Source organism: Chiloscyllium plagiosum, unplaced genomic scaffold (assembly GCF_037043375.1).
Source record: "Chiloscyllium plagiosum isolate Xiang-an unplaced genomic scaffold, Cpla_swu_hap1 HiC_scaffold_16, whole genome shotgun sequence".
In the NCBI taxonomy this organism is placed as follows: Eukaryota; Metazoa; Chordata; class Chondrichthyes; order Orectolobiformes; family Hemiscylliidae; genus Chiloscyllium; species Chiloscyllium plagiosum.
In genome coordinates, this window is record NW_028270154.1 from 12,794,550 (window position 1) to 12,808,408 (window position 13,859).

The following is a 13,859-nucleotide window of genomic DNA, read 5'->3' on the forward strand; positions in this document are numbered from 1 at the left end:
AGTAGCTCTTTTTTCCTCCCAGTTAACATTGGAGCTGTTGGCAATAAACAGCCACTATTTTCCAATGTCTGAACAGTCCTCTCCGAAGCTCTGATGGCAGTTGCTCAGGCTCAACCTTTCTGATTCCCCCGTCGTCGCAAACTCCGATGGAATTGCCCAGAAAGTGAACATTCTGCTCAACAATTCCCCTCCTAGTGTACCATTTAGCTGAAGAAGTGTCATTGGACCTGAAATGTTAACTCTGCTTTCTCCCCATAGATACTGCCAGACCTGCTGTGTTATCCCAGCAATTTCCACTTAAATGGGTGAATTCCGTCGGTTCTGCTGCAGTTGAGATACCACTAACCCAGGACAAGTTCTAACACCTGGGTATTTACTAACTGAATCACCTACCACATACCTTCCACAGACCTCTTAATTGTCTCCAACTCTGACCCTACACCACCCTTTTCACAAGCTATCTCTGGACACCCACCTGTGCCCAGGATTCGACACATCCCCACCCTTGACATTCACCCTGCTTTGCTGGACCAGAAGTTCTCCCACCTACCCTGGCCTAACCCAAATATTCCCATTTTACCTGAGCCCCTTCCCACTTTGTGCCCTGCCATGATACTCATCTGGCCTCTTAACCTGACACTCTACTTCTCTAACACCCTATCCACCCTACCTGGCATCATATCTTCATACATTCTTACATACATGTCCTATTTCAGAAGCTGTCAAAGTAACTGTCTTCATGCCAGACATTTAAATCACAGAATACAGCAACTGGTAGCTGTGAAAAAGGGGCCATGATTTGCTTTCCCCTCTCTGTCCTACACCTCTCAGATAAATTGTGCAGCCACACATTTCTGAAGGAGCCCTAATTGGAAAGCCCTGAAAGAAACCTGGAGCTCTCTTTTAACATGAAAAAGGAGCAGAATGGTTACCTGCATGTGATTGCCACATCTTGGAAAATCTGACCCTAACAAATTACTCAGAGGCAGGAGTAAACCATTTGGTCTCTTGAGCCTACTCTGCCACTCAGCAAGACCAGGACCATCCACCCTTCTACCCTGACTCCCAAAACCCTTGCCTCTCTGAATCTAAAAGAACAAAATTGGGGTAATTGTTTTGTAGCACATAATTTGAATATTGCTGACAAAAGATACATTTTGTTGAAGCTTTTTGTGATGTAGTGACAGAATCATAGTTTTTCTTCAGCATAGATGCTATCACCAAAACAACAACATGTTTGAGTTATCACACAAATTGGTAACATAGTATATAAATTTCTGTGCTGGTGTGATGGCAGCTATGTCCTAATGATTAGCAGATCATATCAAACAGCATATTCATTTATCTGTTCACACAAGGCAAGGTACTGACTGTGCCCATCTTGCAAATATAGAGTATAATGTTGGATGTAATTCCATGATTTAATGGTACATATGCAGTAATCCCAAGTGTACTAAAACTAAAACAGTGCCAATTTGGGATTTTCAGTCAAGCTCGTAATGTGCTTGCTGGAACCTTCACATACACAGTCAAGTACACAGGACTCTGTGTTTTTGCAGACAGGCTCAATATACATGACTAATGACGTGACTAATCGGAGTCAAGTACCTGGTTTAAAATTAAACAAGGATGAGCAATTTACTGTCACTACTAATGAGAGTCCACTTTCTAAACAATTGTCCAGTTCTGATCATACAGCATAAAAATGTTGTTCCCCTTCACAGTGGTATTCTTGCAAATAAGTGCAAAATAAAAAAAATTCAACAAAATGTGTATTTTTCAGCAATATTCAAGATCTCCACTTCCTTGAAAGTGATGTAACAGGTAGGCAGGGTAGTGAGGAAGACATTTGGTGCGTTTGCCGTTATTATTAAATGCATTGGGTATAGGAGTTTGGAAGTCATGTTGCAGCTATACAGAACGTTGGTTAGACCACTTTTGGAATACTGCTTTCCATTCTGGTCTCCGTGCTATAGGAAAGATGTTGTTAAACTTGAAAGGGTCCAGAAAAGATTTACAAGGATGTTACCAAGATTGGAGGGTTTGAGTTATGGGAAGAGACTGTATTAGCTAGGGCTATTTTCCCTGGAGTGATGGATGCTGAAGGGTGACTTTATACAAGTTTGTAAAATCATGAGGGGCAGGGATAGGTTTAATAGCCAAGGTCTTTTCTCCAGGGTAGGAGATTCCAAAGCTAGAGGGCATAGGTTTAACGTAAGAGGGAAAAGATTTAAAAGGGACCCACAGGGGAACCTTTTCATGCACCGGGTATTGCGTGTACAGAACAAGCTGCCAGAGGAAGTGGTGAAGGCTGGTACAATAATTACATTTAAAAAGCATCTGAATGGGTAAATGAATAGGAAGGGTTTAGAGGAATAAGGGCCACATGCTGGTAACTGGAACTAGATTAATTGAGGATATCTGGTCAGAATGGACAAGTTGGACTGAAGGGTGTGTTTCCATGCTGTACATCTCTATAACTCTATGACTCTAATTAGGGGTATTGGAGGGGATGAGAGTGCTGGGTCGAGGGGGACACTGCTGGGATGTTTGTGGTTAGTGTGATCAGAACACTGTTTCTGGGAGGAGTACATACCAGATGGGCCTGTGTTTTATAGGTAATTAGTGCTCCTTTCAGATATTGTACCTGCTATTATTTTTGGAGGTTCTAAGGGACATTTAAGTCTCAAGATGTCCCCTACATCATCTAATTATGTTCAGCAATTTTCTCTGTTTAATCTTTTTCTCTGCACTTCATAACTTGCCATTTTTTTCTATCTAGTTAATCCCCTCCATTCTCCTCAAACCCACAAGTTGGCCTCCACCTTCCACAAAGTCCAAGTCCCACATCCACGCTAAATGCTATTCCAAAACAAGCTCTTTCCAAATCACTTCTGGAGGTTTTTTTTTAATCAGTCTTTTGACCAGTGTCTCTTGCTACTTGTAGGCCTTTTTATTTATTCTTACATTTCTGTTACACCTTCCATTTGCAGCTGAAACAGACTTGAAACAGACATTGTAAACAAAAAGGCAGGAGAGGAAGATGGGAGAGAAAATCAATGCTGGATGGCTTGAAAACTATAGGAAGTTATTGGCAAATGAATAGACTGACACAGCTGCAAAGTTCCTTGGAAGTGGAGTTGCAGGTGGACAGAGTGATGAAGAAAGTGTTTGGCATGCTTGCCTTCAGTGGTCAGTACATTGTGTATAGGAGTCAGGACATCATGTTGCAGCTGTACAGAATACTGGTGAGGTCACTTTTAGAATACTGTGAAATTCTGATCACCTTTCTATAGAACAGATGTTGTTAAACTTGACAGTGTACAGAAAATATTTACAATGATATTGTAAGGACTGGAGGGTTTGAGTTATAGGGAGAGGCTGAACAGGGGCTTTTTTCACTGGAATGTCGGAGACTGAGGGGTGACCGTATTAGAAGTTTATAAAATTATGAGGGGCATGGATAAGGTAAATAACCAAGGTCTTTTTCCTAAGCTGGGGAAGTCCAAAACTGGAGGAGATAGATTTAAGGTGAGAGTGGAAAGATTTAGAAAGGATCAAAGGATCAATATTTTCATACAGAGAGTGGTGTGTGTATGGAATGAGCTACCAGAGGAAGTGGTGGAGGCAGGTGCAATTACAGCATTCAAAAGGCATCTGGGATGGGTGCATGAATAAGAAAGGTTTAGAGGGATATGGGCCAAGTGCTGGCAAATGGGACTAGATCAGATTGGGATATCTGGTCAGTAAGATGCGTTGGACTGAAGGGTCTCTTTCCATGCTATATGACTCTATGACTCGATAACAGAGAGGTATGGAAACTAAGAGTCAAGAGCCAGCTTTCAAACAGAATAGTCACAATCATGATGATAATATTTAGATCCTTCACTTCCTGTTTTCCACATTATTGACCTACCACACCCAGACACCTTGTCATAAACTGTGAGATTCATAACACCTCCATATGTCCTGTCTAATACTTATTCCTCAACTAATACCTAAATACAAATCTCTTTACATGTCTCACTACTGTTTATGGGATCTTGCTCTGTCAAGTTCACTGCCAAGTCCCCAACATTAAAATAGCAACCATACTTCAAAAGTATCTAATTGACAGCCTTCTCTGTAGCAATTTCTGAGGCTGAAAGAGACCCCTTGGAACCTTGATCTCACAGTAAATCCTACCCTAACCTACATGTCACTGTTTGAAAATAATGGGTTATCCATTTAAGACAGCGATTACGTCAAATTCTTTCACAGGGAAGATGATGAATCTTTGAAAATTTCTCTTTCAAAAGGCAGTGGAAGCAAATTCTTTGAATCTTTGTAAGGCAAATGCACATAGATTCTTATTAAGCAAGGAAGTGAAAGGTTATCAGGGATGGGGGAATGTGTAGTAGTCACATTAGCATGATCTTATTGAATGATAGAACAAGCTTGAGGGGCTGAGTTGCCTACTCCTAATCTATATGTGCATACGTAAAATCATCTGACTCCATTCCAGCCTCAGCTCATCTACTTCCAAAATCCTCGTCCAAACTTTAGTTATCTCTAGACTTGATTACATGAACAGGCTTCTACCTTCCAACCTACATAAACTTTAACTCATCCAAAGCTCTTGCCAACCATATCCTAACTCACACCAAGTTCAATTTTTTTAAAGAATCCCTTTGGAACAGCAACACCTCAATTTTAAAAGTCTGTGTTTTAAAATCTTTCTCTATAGCCTCACTCTTATCTATCTCTGTAAACTCCTCCAATCTAATAACTTTTCAATCTCCCCTGATTCTGGCTTCTTGAGAATCGTTCAATTTTTTATCACTGACCAGTCATAGATGTACCTTCAGCAGTCTGAGTCCTTAATTGTGTAATTCCCTCCTTAAATGTTCCCCCTTACTCCGAAAAGCCCATTTCTTTATCAAACTTCTTGCTCTGTGTCCTAATAAGAACACATAATGAACACATAAGTCACTTGGCTTTCAAGCCTGCTTCACCGTTCAACAAGATTAGGGCTGATCTGATTTTGAACTCAACTCTATATTCCTACCCAGGCATAATATCTCCTAATGTAGCTTCATGTCAAAATCTGTTTGATAACCTTCCCGCACAGCACTTTGTGAGATTTTACCACATTAAAATTGCTACACAAATGCAAGTTGATGTATTGTTTTTGGATAATCTGAGAATTTGTAAGGTGTTACATAAATACAAAGCTTTCTTTAATTGACAAACATCTTATAATAACTTTTAAGACTCTTATCTTGAAATCTACTAATTATTGCAGTTCCCCCTTTGTTGAATATATCTTGTAATATAATCCTTCTAATTGCTGAATCAATGATTAGTTTATTTCTAATTCTGACACATGGTTTGTTTTTAGAGCTGGAAGCTATTTGAGAAACACAATGCGTGAATTGTTATTTTTCCTCTAAAGCTATTAGAATGAGTTAATGACTCAAAGTCACAGACATAACAAGGCGACTTAGTTGGATTGTCTATACTGACAATCCTCCAAGTGAGTGGTTCAGAGGGACCAAGTGTGGACTGTCGATCTCTACCGGTGTAAGCAATGTGTGCCTAAACAGAGCTATTGTAGAAAGATTGACCTGTGACTAATTACATTGAATGACTCTGATTGGGTGTCATTGTTAGCTCAGTCGATAGCAGTATTGCCTCCGAGACTGATATCCATGCGTTCAATCCCATTTTAGAAATATGAGCATGTCATCTATGCTGACACAGCCGAGGCCATAAAACATTGGAGCAGAATTAGACCATTCAGCCCATTGTGTCTGCTCTGCCATTCAATGAGATCATGGTTAATCTGATAATCTGCCACTCTGCTTTCCTGCTTTTTCCCCATAACCCTTGATTTTCTTACTGATTAAAAATCTACCTCAGTCTTGAATATGTTTAATGACCCAGCCTCCCCCGCTGTCTGTGGTAAAGAATTCCACAGATTCAAAACCCTCTGCCTAAAATGTGTGACTCCTTATTCTGAGATTATGCCCTCTGGTCTTAGATTTTTCCACAAGGTGAAACAACCTTTAGATATCTCCCCTGTCAATTCCCCTAAGAACTTTGAATGTTGCCTATCATTCATATATATTCCGATGAGTATAGGCCCAATCTATTCAACCTCTACCCATAAGACAATCCCTCCATAGTTTCAGCAAAAGCTTCTACTTTTATACTCCACTCCCTTTGAAGTAAAGGCATTCTATTTGCCTTCCCTCTTACTTGCTCGACTTGGATGCTAGCTTTTTATGATTCATGAATAAGGACTACCAAATCCCTCTGTTCTGCAACTTTCTGGAGTCTTTCTCCATTTAAATAATATTCAGCTCCTCTTCTTCCTGCCAAAGTGCATGTCCCCATCTATTGAGTTTTTGTCTACTCATCTACATCCCTCTGCAAACTCTTTGTGTCATCCTCACCAATTGCCATCCCATCTTTTTTGTGTCATCCACAAACCTGGCTATAGTATCTTCACTTTCCTCATCCAAGTCACTGATATACGTTATAATTAACTGTTTTCCCAGTGCAATTACTATTTCAAATAATTTACATCCTCTGCTTCACTTTTATCTATGCTGTTTGTTACATCCTCAAAAAATTCTAGTAAATTTGTAGGAGAGCGCAAAACTAAGGGGAAAGAATTAAAAGGAACCAGAGGGGCATTTCTTTCTCACAGAGGGTGGTGCGTGTATGGAATGAGTTGCCAGAGTAAGTGGTGGAGGCGGGTACAATTACAACATTTGAAAGACATTTGGACAGGTACATGAAAGGAAGGGTTTTGAAGGATATGGACCAAGTGCAGACAAATAGGACTAGTTAAGTTTGGGATACCTGATTGGCATGGGCAAATTGGACCAAAAGGTCTGTTTCCATGTTGTAGACTGTATGACCCCACCTGAATTTTGTCTCCTTCCCTTTTTATATCAGTGTTACATTGGCAGTTTTCCAAACCTCTGGGACTTTTGAGGAACTTCTAAGGATTTCTAAAAGATTGTTACCAGCACAACCACCATCTCTGTATCTACTTACTTTAATATCCTACGACAGAGTACTGCAATATTGGGGATGATACGTCTCAGTGAGACATTGAACTTCCTGCCATCTCAGGTAGATGTAAAAGAGTCCAGTTCTGAAGAAGAAACATGATGACTCTAAATGTTAACTCTGTTTCCCTCTCCACAGATGCTGCCAGACATGCTGAATTTCTCCAGCATTTGCTATTTTCATGTCAGATTTCCAATATTCATGGTACAGTATTTCCTTTTTATTTATGTAAAATAATTCACACCCATTTCAAAGACGAGTATTCTGTCAATACTCTGGGCAATACTGATCACTAAAGTAGATTGACCAGTTGTTGCTATGTTATGTCTCAGTATATCTTTAAGAGACAATTTCATGATATTATCACTGATTCATAGCATGTGACTTGTGGGGAAAAGGCTTCAGATTACATCTTACCCTGGGATCTCTTGAAACATGGCTATCTAGTAGAAGCATGCTGCTGTGTGTAACCTAACAGCTTAAGTTTAAACCAGACATATTTAGAATAGATAGAGGCCATTCAGCTCATCAAGTCTGCACCAACCCACCTTATACCTGCATTTACCATGGCTAATCCACCTAGCATGCACATCCTTGGACATAGTCCATCTAGACTGTGAGAGAAAACTGGAGCACCTGATAGAAACCCATGTAGCCATGGGGAGAACATGCAAACTCCACAGAGACAGTTACCCAAGGCTGGAACCAAACCTGGGTCCCTGGCGCCATGAGGCAACAGTGCTAACCATTGTGCACTGAGCCAGAAGACTGTAATGTTTGTACCTAATTGTTAACTATAATGTGTCTGTTGGATTCTTCAATTCCACGATATCTGCTCCCAGTTTGATATGTTAAGAGGGATAAACATAACTACATTGTTCTCATGCTAATAACTTGTCCTGGACCTGCTGCAATATTCCAGCAAAGCACAATGCAAGCTGGAGGAACAACACCTCGTCTTCTGCTTGGGGATTTTACAGCCTCATGGAATCAATATGGAATTCTACAACTTCAGAGCTTGACCCCTGAATATTTTTTCTTACATTTTCCTCCTCCCCCACCCCAAGGACATGTCTTGTTTACTTTGCTTGTAGCCATTTTGACCAGTCCATACATTAATTGATACTAATTTTATTTATTTCTTTTTCACGCCTGGAGCAAATCCATTGTCTTTTGCACAGGGCCCAAAAAGGCATCTGGATTGGTGTATGAATAGGAAGGATTTATAGTGGTATGGGCCAAATGCTGGCAAATGGGAGTATTTAGGATATCTAGTCAGCATGGATGAATTGGACCAAAGGGTCTTTATGATTCTATGACTTTGCATCATCTGTTCTCCTGGTTCCTCCTCTGTCTCTGTCAAAAGTCTAAAAATAACCCCTTTCAATTCTGAAGATGAATCAAATCAGACTCAAAATGTTAATGTTGTTTCTCTCCTCACAGATGCTGCCAGACCTACTGAGTTTTTCTAATAATTTCTGTGTTTGTATAAAATAGGAAAGGCTTGGAGGGAAATGGGCCTCGTTCAGTTTAGGACATGCTGTATGACTCAATCTATAGAATCCCCACAGTGTCGAAATAGGCTTTTTGGCCCAACAAGTCCCTGCCGACTCTCCAAAGGGCATCCCATCCAGACTCACCACCCATCCTATCATCCTGCATTTCCATGGCTAATCCACCTAGCCTGCATATCTTTGGGCTGTGGAGGGGAAACTGAAACACCCAGGGGGTACCCAAATAGACACAGAGAGAATGCGCAACCTTCACACAGACAGTTGTCCAAGGCTGGAATTGAACCTGGGTCCTTGGTGCTGGGCAGTAGCAGTGCTGATCACTGGGCCACCATGCTGCTATATTGCCATATCAGGTAGAATACCCTGTTGGAGACCAAACTCCTATCAGTGCTATGAGTGGGAATTAACTCTGTGCCTATTGTCTGCCATGTTTCCTAGATTACAACAGTGATGGAATTTTGTTGGATATAAAGCACTTTCGGGCATCAAGAGGATCTGTGTGATGCTATAGAAATGCAAGTCCTTCCTAATAGGGCATGCATCCTGATAAACTGTTAGATCCTAACAGGAAATTAAAAGCTTTTTCTGTGTTCATTTAAATTATTCTGCATTCTCAGTGTTGGTTTGAGATTTTCAGCATCTGCAGTGTTTTGCTTTCATTCCCTTGAACATTAGCCAGGCCTGGCAAATCAATAGGAGTGGTGGTTGCATTGGCAGGGACATGGTAGGCTCAGTGTGGTGCTCCTGGTGGTGGAACATTGGCGATGGTGGTGCAGGTGCGGGACTCCCGGAATGGAGTGTGGTCAGAGACATTGGTGGGAGCGGAGCCCATTGTGGAGACCCCCTCACTCCTGATGTTGAGCGGAGGACAAGAAGGGAGGAAGAACTTTTTTTTAGTTATATCTTAATATCTTCTGAAATTCAAAATGAGGCCGGAACGTGGCAACATATTTCTTAAATATTTATTTCTTAAATATAAGTGGCAACAAATCATTCAATTCAATTCGGATTACTAGGCCAATGACATGAGCATGACACCACCAATACCTCTGGACATGGCTCTTTAAAATGCAGTTGATTCCAGTTTCGTTGTTTATCTTGTACTAAGTCAGTCTGTCCAGAGATGATTCATTATGAATCTAGAGAGGTTTGAGCAGGTAGCTGGGGTGGGGTTCCAGCAGGCACAGACTGGTCCCAGTCTGCACATGCATCCAACATGCATACCACACCATCTAGAAGGCAGTCATGGAGAAGATGCTTGCTTTGATGGAGCTGTTACTGTTGGATTGTGACGACAAAATATTATAAAGTTATCATCAAATGATTCCACTACACCTGAGTCAGAAGGTTGGAAGTTCAAATCCCCTACAAGTGATACAACTACTTAACACAGTACTGAAGTCTCACTGCCCTGTTTAAAAAGCAGTTGTGTAGATAAGATGTTAAACCAAGATCTCAACTGTTCTCCCAGGGGGAATCTTAAAGATCATATTTCAAAGAAAAGCAGAAAAGGTGTCCTTGCCATTATTTATCCTTCAATCAACATTACTAAAAACGCATTATCTGACCATTATCACATTACTGTTTGGTGGGTGCTTCCTGTTTGCACATTGCTGAGTTTCTCATGTTACGACAGTGACTGAAGGTTATTTTAGTGGTTGTCAAACACATTGCAATGCTATAACATGTTTGTTTAAAAAAATTACAAAGATTGTGATTGTAGAATTTTCTTCTCAGATTCTGCTAATTATATGAGGGGCTCATGGGAAACATCAGCTGAACACAAGGTTGCATAGAAAATTCAGGAATGGTACCAGACAAGAGTGGGTTAATTCAGAGAGAACGTTCCCCCGGGGCAGAATCAGAGAATTACAGAATCACACAAGTATTATTTTTCCTTGAAGCATCAGAGGCTGAGGAGTGACCTTATAGAGGTTTATAAAATCATGATGGGCATGGATAGGGTAAATAGACAAGGTCTTTTCTCTGGAGTGGGGGAGTCCAGAACTAGAGGGCATAGGTTTAAGGTGAGAGGGAAAAGATTTAAAAGGGACCCAAGAAGCAACTTTTTTACAAAGACGATGATGCATATATGGAATAAACTGCCAGAGGAAGTGATGGAGGCAAGTACAATAACAACATTTAAAAGATATCTGGATGGGTGCATGAATAGTAAGGATTTAGAGGGTGCAAGGATTTAGAGGGATATGGGCCAAAAGCTGGGAAATGCCACTGGGAAAAAACCTGGTCATCAGGTGTGAGGCACTGTCATTGCTGTTATACGTGGCACAGGTCTGGCCTATTCCCAGAACCTGTGCTACTGTAGTCACCCGGGCCAACTTCCAATTTATATGGAGATCAAAGATGGACCGGGTCCGAAGGGACTCGATGTATAAAGATCTGGACAACGGGGGAAAAAATACACCCAATGCCACTCTCACCCTGATAGCCACCTTTGTGTGCGGCTGCATCAAGCTGTGCATTGATCCCTGGTAGGCAAACACCAAGTGTCACTACGTACTAAGGTTCTTCCTGTACAGACCATCAAAATATTTTATGAATAAAGTATATTTTTGAAATTAAAAAAATCTGTTCGGCATGGACAAGTTAGTCCAAAGGGTCTATTTCTGTGCAGTACATCTCAATGACTCAGGAAAAGGCTATTCAGTTTATCATATCTGCACTGGCTCTGCCGATTAGTATCATGACTACGTGCTAGTCTTCTGTCTTTTTCTAACGCCCTGACACATTGTATCTGTTTAAATATTCATCTAATTCCCTCTTAAATATCTCAATTGAACCTGCTTCCACCTCACTTCCAAGCAATGCATTCCAGGCACATTGTACTTGTGTGAAAAACGTTTTTCTCACATTACATTTCCTTCATTGCAAATCAATTTAAATCTTGATCCTTTCATGAGTGGGAACAATTTCCCCTTTTCTACTCTATTCAGCTCCCTAATGATTTTGAAAACTTCTAAAGTGCTGGAGAAACTCAGCAGGCCTGTCAACATAGAGAGAAGGTCTACAGCATAGAAATAGGGCATTAGCCCATTGAGTCTGCACCAGTCAGAAACAACCACCAACTATTCTAATCCCATTTTCCAGCATTTAGCCCATGGCCTCAGCATTGCAAGTGCACATCTAAATGCTTAAGTGTTATGACGGGTTCTGCCACTACCGCCTTTCAGGCAGTGCGTTCCAAATACCCATCGCCTTCTGGGTGAAAACAATTTTCCTGAAGTTTCCTCTAAATCCCCTGGCCCTTAACTTAAATCCAAGGCTCCTGGTCATCAACCCCTTGTCCAAGTGAAATAGTTCCTTCCTGTCTCGTGGGGAGAGAGAAGTCGAGTTAATGTTTCAAGTCCAATAAGACTACTTTTCGGGATCCCCTTCAACTTCTTCTCAACAGTCCTAATCTCTCCAATCTATCCTCAGACCTCATGTTTCTTATCCCTGGAACCATTCTTATAAACATCTTCTACCCTGTGTATTGAATTGAATTCACATCCTTCCTAACATGTAACACCCAAAACTGTATGCAATATTTTATCTGAGGCGTAACAAATGTCTTATTCAAGTTCAGCATAACCTCCCTGCTCTTGTATTCTATTCCCTTATTAATAAAGTCCAGAATATTGTGTGCTTTACTAACTGCTCTCTCCATCCATCCTGCCACTTTCAATGCTCTGTGCACTTGTACACCCAGGTCCCTCTGCTCCTGAACCACCTTTAGAATTGTACCCTTTATTTGATATTGTCTGTCCATGTTCTTCCTACTAAAATGCATCACCTCATAGCATTGAACCTCATTTTCTATCTCCACTCCACCAACGTATATATGTTTTGTTGAAGTTCTGCTCTGTCCTCTTCATTGTATCCAATGCTTCCAAGTTACTAATTGTCATCAAACTTTGAAACTGTCCCATGCACACCAAGATCTAGATGATTAATAAGTAGATCTAGAAAAGCAAGGGTCCCAATATTGACCCTACAGAATCTCCACTACAACCTTCCTCCAACCCAAAAAGCATAGCCATTGACAATTAATCTCTTTTTCCTATCACTCAGTCACCTTTGCATCCAAGTTGCTACTATCCTTTTTATGCCATGAGCTACAACTTTCCTCAAGCCTGTTATGTGGCATTGTATCAAATGTCTTCTGGAGGTTCATGTACATCAACAGTATTATCCTCATTGACTTTTGTTGTTATCTATTTAAAAACTCTGGCAAGTTAGTTAAAAAATATTTCCTTTTTTAGAAATCCATTTTGATTCTTCCTACTCAACCTAACTATTTCCATGTGACTACTAATTGTACCCTGAAAAATTGTTTCCAGACGTTTCCCCACCACTGAAGTTAAACCTATTGATTTATAATTCCTTGGCTTATCCTTGCAACCATAATGTCGAGATGCTGGTGTTGGACTGGGTTCAACAAAGTCAGAAGTCACATGACACAAGGTTATAGTCCAACAGTTTATTTCAAATCATAAACTTTTGGAGTGCTGCTCCTTTGTTAGGCAAAGTGGAGTATCCTTGCAACCTTTTTGAACAAGGCTGTAATGTTTGCAATTTTCCAGTCTTCTAGGATCTCTCCTGAATCCAGGGAAGATGGAAGTTTATGGCTAGTGCCCCTGAAATTTCCACTCACTTCATTCAATATCCTTGCATGTAACTCATTTGGTCCTGGTGCCTTGTTAACTTTAAGTACCAACTGGCAATCCAAAACATGTTTATTATCAATTCTGAATCCTTCTAGTTACAGAGTTTCCCCCTCTGTCACCATGGCCTAGATAGTGTTTATCTCAGTATAGTTAACATTTGTCAGAAGTTACACCACACCAGTTTATAGTCCAACAGGTTTATTTAAAATCACAAGCTTTCAGAGTACAGCTCCTGAAGTCACCATAATTTTCAGGGATGTGTGGGTTAGGTGCCATGGGAAATTAGGGATTACAGGGATAAGGTAGGGGATAGGTCTGGGTGGGATGCTCTTTGGAGGGTTAGTGTGGACTTGTTGGGCCAAATGGCCTGTTTCTACACTGTGGGGATTCAATAAAAATCCAGAGTACTACTGAGGGGATGCTGCAATGTCAGAGATGGTGCAATTTGCAGAAGACATTAAGCTGAGGTCCTTTCCACTTCCTCAGGTTAATGTCCCATGCCACTGATTCAAAAATTGGAGGACTAATCTACAGTGTTATAAGGCTAATATTTATGCCTCAAACAACGTCATTAAAACCAACAGATGATCTCGTCACTATCTATGGTTTGTGGGAG

General features: G+C 40.7%; 1 long non-coding RNA gene across 1 annotated transcript in view; it reads left to right on the forward strand.

Moving 5' to 3' along the window:
• LOC148147481 (uncharacterized) overlaps window positions 1–13,859 on the forward strand; it is a 127,066-nt gene that overhangs the window by 5,597 nt on the left and 107,610 nt on the right. The gene's annotated exons all lie outside the window — the stretch shown is intronic.